Genomic DNA, 12,998 nt, shown 5'->3' with positions numbered 1-12,998 from the left:
CGACCCTGGTGCACACTAAGTCATAGCTGCAGGAGATGATATAATGTAACCCCCTGCTGCTCACTGGCTAACTTCCTTTCTTGATATTCCGCGGTGGCAGACTTATTGGTGTTTACAATCATGAGTCACGATACATTTTCTCAGCAGGAGCTTTCTGTCAAATTCCCTAGAAGGAACAGGGCATCCATTATGATGATAACCGAATAATCAAATAATACAGGCAGGAGCAACGTTACAAAACAGGAGTTTATTGGCAGCTCACCTCTGATGGCTTATGTCATATTTCATCCACACTGAAACCAATCATTGTTTTGTACTGACATTTAGTGCATTTTTTTCAAATCCAATCTGCCTGATGCTAGTGCTACAATAAGACACAGGGTGGGGTCCTGCTAGCCGCGCTTTTGGGGCGCTGCTTTGCTGGCGATCGGCAAAGTGCTAGGACAGTGTGGAAGCCAATGTGGTGATTTCATTCAATCGCAAATGCGCTACCTGCAGCATATTCAGAGCCATCGCACTTGAAGGAATGCTGCAAAAGCTCTCATTCCTTATAGTATATGTAAGAGTTTGTGTTTACTTTCATGATGTTAATGACCACTGGCATCTCGCTCATGCCGGTGATCATCACTGCAAGTACTTTGATCGGCTTTGGGAACACACGTTCCCATTCACTGACCACTATTCTGCTGCAAGGTGTAGTGTGCACGCCACAAGTAAATAGAAAGATACATGTATCAACACCCCTGGTTGTTAAGTGAAGTATACAGGGACGTAGATGAACTGTCCAGTGGTTGGCAACTGCTTAATCTAGGAAATCCAGGCAGCAATAAAACAGGTATAGTCAGCTCAACTCTGTGGTTCCTGTCAGTCTAATTTGCAAGTGCCTGGAAAGTGACAACGTTCAGCTCCCAGAGCATTGCACACACTTCTGGTCACTGATTTGGATGGTGATCAGGATGGGAGAGGGGAGCCAGGAGGATGCCGGAGGACCTCGTGGTTATGGGGGGCTGGAAAGGTAAATCCAGCTTTTAAAGTTCTCCTTCTGCTCAGGGTCCTTTTAAATGATGTTGCAGCAGCTTCTACTTATGTCAAGAAATAACCCTGCTCCCTCACTCTGTCAATCAATTAGTAATTGTTTTCTGCATTGATTTCTAGCAGATTTGGACAAATAATCTAATCTACCAGTGTATGGTCACCTTAACAATGCACAGTGGGTGGGTCGGCAATAGGATAGAGAGTAGCAAATATATCGGCGCCAAGGGACAATGGAACCGCCGCTGAGAAGAACAATGTCCAAAAGTTCAGAAGTCAGGCATACATCAAAGGTCAGCGCAGGTTTAGAAAGTCATTGTATGTAGGGAATGGTAAATTCTTCACCACAATATATCAAATGCTCAGAGGTAGGTATCCGCCAAACATCAAAACTAGAAAAGGCTTACCAGCTCCCAACAACCCACATTATAAGGTTGTGAAATGGCTCAGGTCACAAATAACGTCCAGGGAACATCAGACGTCGTGAAGATCCAGTGGACATCCGTATGGAGGTAAAGTTTCAGGAATTTATATAGGAAAACAAAAACGGCAATATCTAAGCGTAACCCGTTTATTTAGATAAAATTTCTTTAAAAGGCAGTAGATATAAAAACGATAACTCACATACGGGGCCCATAAACAGGGAACCCCAGAAGATTAGCGCGCATGTAATGGTCAATCGTAGATCAATAGACAATGGTGCCGCCTGTTACCTTCCCGACTAGTTTCGCAGTCTTGCGTCATCAGGGGAGATGATGACGCAAGACTGCGAAACCGGTCGGGAAGGTAACAGGCGGCACCATTGTCTATTGATCTACGATTGACCATTACATGCGCGCTAATCTTCTGGGGTTCCCTGTTTATGGGCCCCGTATGTGAGTTATCGTTTTTATATCTACTGCCTTTTAAAGAAATTTTATCTAAATAAACGGGTTACGCTTAGATATTGCCGTTTTTGTTTTCCTATATAAATTCCTGAAACTTTACCTCCATACGGATGTCCACTGGATCTTCACGACGTCTGATGTTCCCTGGACGTTATCTGTGACCTGAGCCATTTCACAACCTTATAATGTGGGTTGTTGGGAGCTGGTAAGCCTTTTCTAGTTTTGATGTTTGGCGGATACCTACCTCTGAGCATTTGATATATTGTGGTGAAGAATTTACCATTCCCTACATACAATGACTTTCTAAACCTGTGCTGACCTTTGATGTATAATAGGATAGAGAGAATATGGTGCGCATGTTTTACATATATTTCTTGCTGCTATTCTCAGTCTTCCCACCTTTTTTATGGGTGGAGCAGCCATAGATCAAGGTCAGAAGAAACAGCCAAGTAGTAAGTCTAGTAGGAGCAGGTAAGTATGCTTTTTTTCTTGTTTACAAAGGTCAAAATATATTCTAGCCAATAATTCCACAATACATGAAATAATGCTACATTTTGTTCTTTATGTGCACATCTCTACAGTTAAGATTACAATTGATAATTGTTTACAGTTTTCACCATAAACAGTTGTCATGCAAGTATCTAGCTTGAAGAAATAACCCAACGTTAAAACTGGACTATCCTTACATTTAATCAAAAAAAGTGTTTGTCTCTCATTGAAGTTAGATGAAATATGGCTGGGCACACAAGCCATCACACAAGTTTCAAGAGCTGTTGCCACTTTTATACAGCCTGCAGCTACAATCAGCATATCATTTCCTTGTGAAGCTCACAGAGCAGTCATGTTTAGTACCTTAGTTACAGAGAGCCATATGATTTCCTTCTCATCATTTTACAGCAATCTGAACAGTGAATGGCTTTTGATTAGATGCTATCGGTTATTGTACTTTGCACATATTCTCCATCTCGGTATCTGTTCACATCAGAGGCAATTTATGCTTTTTGTTAAGGCTTTAGCGAGACTAAACTTTTACAGAATAAGATTGACTCTTATGTAAATAGGCCTCATTGTGATCTTCTGGTAAATGGGAGAGACTATTAACTGTAACCTTATGCTAAAGAGTATCTATATGGTCATCTGATATATTACTGTAATCATATTTCATACTACTCACTTTAACTGACGGATAACTGTTCTATGTCCCATTGGGCATGTACGAAGTGTATGAGTGCAGTTCAGTTTATTCCCCCAGCAACTGATTAGGAGCATGTACAGTATTGCGGCACCCTGGCATGAGCTACGTACAGCATATCAGTAATTCAGATTTATTTTCCTATACACTACCCAGCACCCATTCTCACTTGAACCCCCTCCTCTAAGTGCCTAACAAGAACCACCCACCTAATGCTTAGCCCTTAACCCCCCTCTAAGTGCCTAAAACGAACCTCCTAATGACTTCTAGTTGTAGCCAATCGTATATGGTCGGCTACAACCAATCATTTTTGTGTGGTAGCTGATCGGCTACTACCCACATCAGGTGCCCAACTCGCCATTTTGGTGCCAGATTACTGATGGTTAAAGAGAAACTGTAGCGAAAAGGAGAAAAATAAATAAATCAATACATTGCAAAGTGAGAAGGTAAAATAATAGAAAAGAGATCAAGAAATAATTGATATCCACCATGTTGTTTGATCCACAATCAGCAGACATGAGAAAATACAGATCACACCAATTGCCTTTATCTATGACCACACCCCCTAACAATGTGAGAGAGATCAAGAAATGATTGATATTTGCCATGTCATTTGTTCATATTGTTTGATCCACATTAAGCCTGCTCATCATCATCTTTACTACTGGAAGACAGGAAAAAAACAAACAAAAAAAACAAACAAACAGCACCAACTGCCATTATCTATAACCACACTCCCTAACAATGTGATAGGCTAAAAGTTTTTTATTTTTTATTTTTATTTTATAGATATACATATGGACAGAGGGAAGTACTGGTTGCTAGGCAGTTGGAAACAGCCGTTATTTCCCACAATGCAAAACAAGGCTCCCACAGTGGATTGTCAGGACCTAGGTGGTGATATCACAGTAGGAGGGGCTTCACCAATATCAGCCAAATGTCTGATGATCTATTCGAGAAAAGGTAAACATTTGTCATGGGAAAGGGGGTATCAGTTGCTGATTGGGATGAAGTTCAATCTTTGGTTACGGTTCCTCTTTAACACAGGCCTCTATTAGATGCCTGCCGATCTCAGTGCCCAAATGACCCAATCGGACCAATCAGTGTCACTCTTTCATACTCTAACCTGCTCTAATAACAGGGAAAGGAGAAACAGCTTATTGTTAGGCTAGGTTCATACTGAGGCGTTGCATTGCACTTGTTGTAAAAACAGGATCACAATGCAATACATGGGAAGTTACATGATGCGTTATGTGTGTCATGTGACGCATGCAGTGAAGCATGCAATACATGAAGAGTATGCTTCACTACAACAGTGAACTGCACATCATGCATCATGTTATACTGATGGATTCTGCTGCAACACATTATAGATGTGCCGATGTGAATGATCCTCTACAATATAATCGCATTTGTGATATTGTCCAATTGCAATGCACTGCAACGAGTGTTAAAGTAACTTTAACCTCTTAAGTACCAGCGGTCTCTGCCCCCTTAAAGGGAAGGTTCAGGGAAACCTTTAAAAAAATAAAAATCCATATCCACTTACCTGGGGCTTCCTCCAGCCCGTGGCAGGCAGGAGGTGCCCTCACCGCCGCTCCAAAGGCTACCGGTCGTCTTCGGTGGCCGACCCGACCTAGCCAGGCTGGCTGCCAGGTCGGGCTCTTCTGCGCTCCAAGGACGGGCTCTTCTGCATCCCACGCGGGCGCGCTGACGTCATCGGACGTCCTCCGGGCTTTACTGCGCCTGCGCAGTACAGCCCGGAGGACGTCCGATGACGTCAGCGTGCCCGCGTGGGACGCAGAAGAGCCCGTCCTTGGAGCGCAGAAGAGCCCGACCTGGCAGCCGGCCTGGCCAGGTCGGGTCGGCCACCGAAGACGACCGGAAGCCTCTGGAGCGGCGGTGAGGGCACCTCCTGCCTGCCACGGGCTGGAGGAAGCCCCAGGTAAGTGGATATGGATTTTTATTTTTTTAAAGGTTACCCTGAACCTTCCCTTTAAGGACCAGAGACCACTGGTACCAGAACGACAGAATCCCGATGAATAGCCGCGCATACCCGCCGCAACCGCCGTCATCGTCGCTCGCCGGGACCCCCAGGAGATAGACTCTGCCGTCTCTATAACGGCAGAGCCATGTGAGCCGGTCAGGAGCTGCTTTCATTGGCTCCTGACCCTGTCTTTCAATGTAAGCCAATGGGAGCGGTTTACATTGAAAGACACGGCCAGGAGCCAATGAAATCGGCTCCTGACTGGCTCACATGGCTCTGCCGTCATAGAGACAGTCAGAGCCTGTAAGATGCGGCGAAACTCGTCGGGTTTGAGCGGCGCGATCGGCAGGGAGCGACGGAAACGGCGAATGCGTGCAGCGGCTGCTAATTGAAATCTACGCCCTGCCAGCCAGGAGCCCACCAAAACAGGGCATAGATTTCAATTAGCTTGGTCCTTAAATAGTTAATAGAGAAAAATAAACTGTTACAAAACAATACACTTCATACACAATATTTTGTTTTTCTGCAGAAAAATCTATTTTAAACTCTATAAAAACAAACATATTAAGTATTCCTATAAATAGAAGTACTGTTTTAATTAGATAGCATAAAATGGAATGACAATAGAGAGTTTGTAGTGATTTGTAATAGCCAATCAGATGAAATCGCTTTGGTTGCTGTTAGTACACTCATTAAGAAGGAGCTGTTAACGTCACATACTCATTAACATATTGTAATAATCAGTTCAGAGCTAGAATAAAATAGTCCCAGTTATCCAGACCTTAAATAACCAGAAGTCTCAACCATCCAGCACAAATCGCCGACAGCACTCACAGTGTTGAAGGCCAACTTCTTAAGGTGGCCACACACCATACAATTTTTTAAATATCTGTTCAATTTAAGAATTGCAATCGATTTTTCTGACTGATTGTAACATTTCAAAAATCTGACCAATGTACCACACACCTATGTTCAATTTTTCCCCAATTATGATAAAAATGATTGGAAACTTAAAATTGCTAGGGTGTGTATATTAATAAATTGACAATCTAACACACACCATACAATCTTTAGAAAGATTGAAGAAAAATATCTGGCATTCCAGATTGATAAAAAACGAAGAAAACGGGAAATCCGATTGGATTTTTCAGTCGAATGAAAAAAAAGCTTTCGATTTTTTCGGGAGATCCGATCGTTTTTATCGAATTGCCGTAAAATCGGATCATTTTATTGTATCGTGTGTGGCCTTAAAGGGACACTTAAGTCAAACAAAAAAAATGAGTTTTACTCACCTGGGGCTTCCAATAGCCCGCTGCAGCTGTCCGGTGCCCTCGCCATCTCCCTCCGATCCTCCTGGCCCCGCCGGCAGCCACTTCCTTTTTAGGTGACAGGAGCTGACAGGCTGGGGACGCGAGTGATTCTTCGCGTTCCTGGCCACAATAGCGCCATCTATGCTGCTATAGCATATATCATATACCATATAGCAGCATAGAGGGTGCTAATGTGTCTGGGAACGCAAAGAATCACTCGCGTCCCAAGCCTGTCAGCTCCTGTCACCGAAACAGGAAGTGGCTGCCGGCGGGGCCAGGAGGATCGGAGGGAGACGGCAAGGGCACCGGACAGCTGCAGGGGGCTATTGGAAGCCCTAGGTGAGTAAAACTCATTTTTTTTTGTTTGACTTAAGTGTCCCTTTAAGGCTGTTAATGGGGGCTGCCGGGCTGGGTTTCCCAGATCCCCTAGGTTAATATACTTTCAATTACTGTATTTTAACGTTTAATACAGAGTTTATGGTATGTATGTAAACAGTGGCCCACATGCAATACACTTTTTCTCCTGACTTTCCTCCTAGGAGATACATTCTCATCTTCTATTCAAAATCACTTTTTCAGTATTCTGCAACTGAAAAAGTACCAAAAAGGAGGTAGAAAAGTACTATCAAAATTATCCTGAGTATTTTCTTGCTTGCTGGTGGCTTAAAAGGCATTTTATTAGTTTGAAAAGATCACCTAGGAGAAAACTCAGGAGAAAAAGCTTATTGCATATGGGCCATTGAGTCTCAAGTAACCAGAAAGCACACATACCCGGCATCAGCCAATCGGCGTCGGTGCTAGATAACTGAAACTCTACTGTATTGTGCATCTTATACTCCAGCATGAATTTGATACACAATTGACCACAATGCCACAATCTATATAAAAATATGACAGGCAGCAAGTTTAAGAATCTGTGCAAGTCATTCCCAGTGTGCCTGTAACATTACCATGTTTTATTGATGTTTTATTTTAGCGTTATGTCTATGTATCTCTTGCCTTTACTGGGCTATGTATTGTGCCAAACCCAATCATGCTTGGCGAAATAAAAGGATTCTGATTCTAATTAACATTTAAATCAGCAAATGCCCCATCTTCAAATATCTCAGGTCAGCTTCATGTACTAGACTGTCAGCCTCCTGGCTTCAAATTCCAGTCAGGGCACTATCTGCATGGAGTTTGTATGTCCTCCCCATGTCTGTGTGGGTTTCCTCCGAGCACTCCAGTTCCCTCCCACATCCCCAAAACATAAACATAAGTTAATTGTTTCTCCCTAAAAAATGACCCTAGACTATTAAACATAGATTACACAATAAATACATAGACATATGGCTGTGGTAGGGATTAGATTGTGAGCCCCTCTGAGGGACAGTTAAAGGGAACCTAAACTGAGAAGGCTATGGATTTTTCCTTGTAAAATAATACCAGTTGCCTGACTCTCTTGCTGATCCTTCGTCTCTAATAATTTTAGCCACAGCCCCTCAACAAGAATGCAGATCAGGTGCTCTGACTGAAGTCAGACTGGGTTAGCTGCATGCTTGTTTCAGGTGTGTGATTCAGCCACTACTGCAGCCAAAGAGATCAGCAGGACTCCCAGGCAACTGGTAATGTTTAAAAGGAAACATCCATATCCCTCTCATTTAAGGTTCCCTTTAAGTAACAAAACAATATACTCTGTACAGCGCTGCGGAAGTTGTCGGGGCTATATAAATACTAAATAATAATAATAATAATAATAATAATAATGATGATGTTTTTTCAGAATATTAATAGAGACAGTTGAATATACAATGCAGTTATAACTAGGCATGCACTGCACTGTAAGAAATGAAGCCAATATTAAACAGCTAACACACAATCAGAGGTGAGCATCTGGGATGCTGCGTAGGTGTCTAAAATAAAAACCTAGCATTGCAGAATGAAGTTGGAAGAGAGCAGTAATAAGCAGTTTAGTCTCTTACTTTCAAACAGGTCAGAGTAAGCTCCAGTTGGATATCATAAACGGTGTTTCCTGTGCAGGTGGGATGGTGGAGGCAGGAGTGCGATCAAGGCATGCAGCACACAGGGAGTATGTGCAGCAATTTAGGCAGTAGAGGGAACAGATAAACGCTCCAATGCTCCAGGCATGTGGATACTGTGTTGAAAGGAGGTATTCATTTCAGCCCCACTGCTGGGACACTCCTCTTTCTTTCTTTCTCTCTCAAATCCATATCCTCCCATTATCCGAGCATATGTGATGTGTTAACTGACTTTGCCAGCTCACATACAAACCACCTCTTCCAATGAAAACATTACGACCCACGTTTATGTGAAAAAGTGTATATTTTTATGATTTGGCATTAAATGTGCCGCAGAACGTAGGCTTTCCTTTTTATTGCCCCTTAGTCATCCTAAGCCACATATCAAGTATTTTATTGGCTTTCGTTTCCAAACCTGCTTGATTCAATTTGGCTGCTGAACATACAGAAGTTCGGCTGTGTTTGTCGTAATTATGACTAATAAGTTTGTCTGAAGTGTGAGGCTATGTAGGCATGACAGATCTCGCTGTTTGTGGCGGAGGCTGGTCCGGGATTAAAGTATAAATAGCACCAGGCAGGCTTACATTTATGACACAGGTAAATATACAGGGCCTCCGGTGTAATGGGGCAATACTAAAGTGCATCGCTAACAAACCATGTGGATGTTTTTTTCTTTTATTGCGTAATTCTCTTAGTACAATAGCACATTCCATTACATATCGGGTGTAGAGGCTGCAGAGAGGAGCTAGAAATCTCATGTCGTAGGTAGTATCCATTCTTCTATGGGCTAAACATTCCAAAGGAAATGCTAAACGTAAAGACCTAGATTATTGTCATCATTATTGAGTTATAAAGCGCCAACATATTCCATGGCGCTGTACAGAGTACGAAACAAACATGTGGTTCATAATAAAACAGACAATGGTATACATAAAATGTAGACAGCGGTACATAATACAAAATTAGTAGACATGGGGCTTGATTCACAAAGCGGTGCTAACTGTTAGCACGCCTTTGAAAACCCCCTTAGCACATCTAAACCAGCTTTTCGCGCATAAAACTTTATGCGCGTAAAACTTTACGCGCGTAAAACTTTACACGCACACTGCACAGAGCGCAGGGCGCACCGTGCGAAGTGCCCATTAAAGCCTATGGGACTTAGCGCGCATAAAACTTTGCGCGCGTAAAACTTTGCGCGCGCAAAGTTAGGGCGTGATCTGATTGAGAAATCCGGTGCTAACCTACTTAGCACCCTGGTTAGCACGTCTAAAGACTTTAGACGTGCTAAGTAGGTTAGCACCGCTTTGTGAATCAAGCCCATAATAGTTATAGTATGAAATCTTTTGTATGCAAACGATTTTGGAAGCTAACATCCTCAATTTTGACGCAGTTGTGTCCGCTTTTCGGTTAAACATCAATGTTAGAGATGCTGAAAAGCAGACAGAAGCAGATACAACTGCATCAGTGGGCTCAGGCCCTTAGTTTTTAGCCCCTGTTTCAGCTGTAACAAGCACAGTTGTGCCTTTAAAGGGCCTATGCAGAAAGTGACAGTCAGGTGCAGCTTGGTTTTAGATAATAATATTAATAATTCCTTTTTTTTTATAGCGCTTTTCTCCTGTTGGACTCAAAGCACTTGCAAGGCAGCCACTAGAGCGCACTCAGTAGGCAGCAGCAGTGTTAGGGAGTCTTGCCCAAAGAACTCCTTACTGAATAGGTGCCGGTTTACTGAACAGGAAGAGCCGATATTTGAACCCAGGTCTCCTATGGGCCCTTAACCATTACACTATCCAGCCAGATGCGCTTGCCATTTCTTTCTATATAGTTATTGGAGCGACAATTGTAACATTGTAGCAAATGAGTAGCAAATTCCAAGACACAAAAGGGTAAGAGGGCTCTGCACTTGCAAGCTTACAATTGAAAGGAATAGGGAGGAAACAAGAGGTGGGGTAGCACTGAATACGTATTATACAATATGCTTATCTGGAGACAGTGGCCCATATGCAATTCACTTTTTCTCCTGATTTTTCTCCTAGGAGATATTTTTTCATTTTCTTTTTAAAATAACCTTTCAGCACTTTGTATTGCAAAAAATGAAAGGACAGCTGTGTTTAACTGTTTCAATGCTAATACAAGAGACAGTTTCATTGACTCCCGATCCAGTAATCAGTATTCGCTGATCATAAACAGAAATAAATATAAGGCTCCGGTGCTCAAGGGGCCAGAATCAGGGACGTAACAATCACCCCTGTCAGCAGCATTGGAGACATAGAAGGCTGAGACACACAGAGCTCCATCGCTCCTTGGAATACTCAAGAGGTAAGTTCCTTGCCTGCTGCCGCTGCTGACATTTCTGGAGGGGGAAGCAGGGAGCACTGAAGAAGGCAGGTGAGGGGGGTTGAGCCCCCTCTGTGTGCCCGCTGCGCTGCACCCCTCCAGGCTACCTATCCTGGGGGCACCTGTACACCTGACTAACCTATACTGGGGGCACCTGTACACCTGACTAACCTATACTGGGGGCACCTGTACACCTGACTAACCTATACTGGGGGCACATGTACACCTGACTAACCTATACTGGGGGCACATGTACACCTGACTAACCTATACTGGGGGCACATGTACACCTGACTAACCTATACTGGGGGCACATGTACACCTGACTAACCTATACTGGGGCACCTATACACATGGCTAACCTATACTGGGGCACCTATAGACCTAACTAGCCTATGCTGGGGGCACATATACACCAGGCTAACCTATACTGGGGGCACCTGTACACCTGACTAACCTATACTGGGGTCACCTGTACTCCTGACTAACCTATACTGGGGGCACCTATACAACTGACTAACCTATACTGGGGGCACCTATACACATGGCTAACCTATACTGGGGGCACCAATAGACCAAACTAAACTATACTGGGGGCACCTATACACCTGACTAACTTATGCTGGGGGCACCTATACACCAGGTTAACCTATACTAGAAGCACCTATAGACCTGACTAACCTATTCTGGGTGGGCCTATGCCTGGCTACCTATACTGGGGGCACCTATGCTTGGCTACCTAAACTGTAAGTATGTTTTTTCTGAGTTTTTTTTTTTTTTAAATATCCCACCTAACCTGGATTTCCAATTTGTGTCTATGTGTTTTTTTCCGTGTATGAGTGTGTGTGTGTGTGTGTATGTGAGTGTATGTGTGTGCGTGTGTGTGTGTGTGGGGGGGGGTTGTGTGCGGAGAGAGGGCATCTAAAATTTCACAGGGACCCAGTGATTTCTAGTTACGCCCCCTGCAGGTCCAGTAGAAGTTTATATAGCGAACAGGTGAAAAAAAACAGTAGGAAATAATAATTTGTAAGATAGGTTCTGTGAATCACCCCTGAAGAACTCAAGATACCAAGCAAACACAATTTATAGGAAATTTTAAGTGTGAATAAAAAAATGAGTTGAATTTACCTTGGCCTCACTTGCACTTAACTTGTAGCTGTAACGATTGTGGAATTCTTTCCGTGGTCAGCGCACAGGATGCGCGCTGACACTGCGGAAATCCTCCACAAGCGTATAATCTGAGAGAACCCAGCAAAAGGTGCAATGCACCTGTAGAGGGGAATTCCTGCCGGCAGATGGAGCCGTGGAGTGCAGAGGAACAGATCCTCTGCACAGCCACAGTGTCATACTCACCATCATGGCCGTCCGCGGGGCTCTCGGGTGCGCTCTCTAGTGCGCACGTGCGGGGGTTCTCTGGGCCTTGTAGTCCCTCTCCAAGCCTGGCATATGGCGTTGCGCGCTGCCTTAGCAAAAATCTCTGACTGAAGAGTCATGAAGGTCGGGACAGCCCGACTAGGCCCACTTCCAGAGTGAATCCTGCCGAAACCGACCTCATCAGAAGCAGAAGCCACCGAAACATGCCCATCAGTACTACAAGTCTCAGCTTAACACCCATCAGAACTGTGAATGCCAGAGAAGCACCCATCGACACCCTCTGAGCCATGCCCGCCACCTTCCAGGGACCATCCAAAAATACCAAACCCGCCACAATACCTATTTGAAGTGTCCCTTTCCACATAGAAACCACTGTTGATCTCTTCCAGGGTACCAGTAAATATTTCTCCCAGAATCTCCCAGAACACTTTGAAGCTCCGCAGAGATCCCAAGAGGGCAGAACGATCACCAGGCTCACATGGAGAACTACCAAGAACCCCTATGGAACCAATGACAATTCCGGATTCAGGATTACCAGGACAAGCATCAAGATCAGGGCCTTCAGGGACCACTTCTGGGCATGCAAGCAGGCAGGCAATATCAGAACATGTCTCCACTGAGGAAGCATCTGAGCATGCTGGCAACCGAGACACACTTGCGCTTTCTGGGTCACAGAGCACATCGGGGTACACTAGCACAAGAGAAACCTCAGGACACGTCAAGGAACTGCCAACCTCAGAGTCTGTCACGACAAGATTAAAACCAAAACCGGGCAGAGAATCAACACGAGTAGTGGTCAAAAGCACTGGACAGGGGCGTAGCAATAGGGGGTGCAGAGGTTGCGACTGCATCGGGGCCCTTGGG

General features: G+C 44.1%; 1 protein-coding gene across 1 annotated transcript in view; it reads right to left on the bottom strand.

Annotated features, from left to right (window-relative positions):
- EFEMP1 (EGF containing fibulin extracellular matrix protein 1) overlaps positions 1-8,652 on the bottom strand; it is a 112,053-nt gene extending 103,401 nt beyond the window's left edge. The window contains exon 1 of the mRNA XM_068232422.1: positions 8,370-8,652. The gene's annotated coding sequence lies outside the window, so the exon portion shown is untranslated. The remainder of the gene's footprint in view (positions 1-8,369) is intronic.
- Positions 8,653-12,998: the final 4,346 nt, after the last annotated feature.

Source organism: Hyperolius riggenbachi, chromosome 4 (assembly GCF_040937935.1).
Source record: "Hyperolius riggenbachi isolate aHypRig1 chromosome 4, aHypRig1.pri, whole genome shotgun sequence".
Lineage (NCBI taxonomy): Eukaryota > Metazoa > Chordata > Amphibia > Anura > Hyperoliidae > Hyperolius > Hyperolius riggenbachi.
Note: the sequence above shows the minus strand (reverse complement) of the source record. Positions and strands in the feature narration are given on the sequence as shown.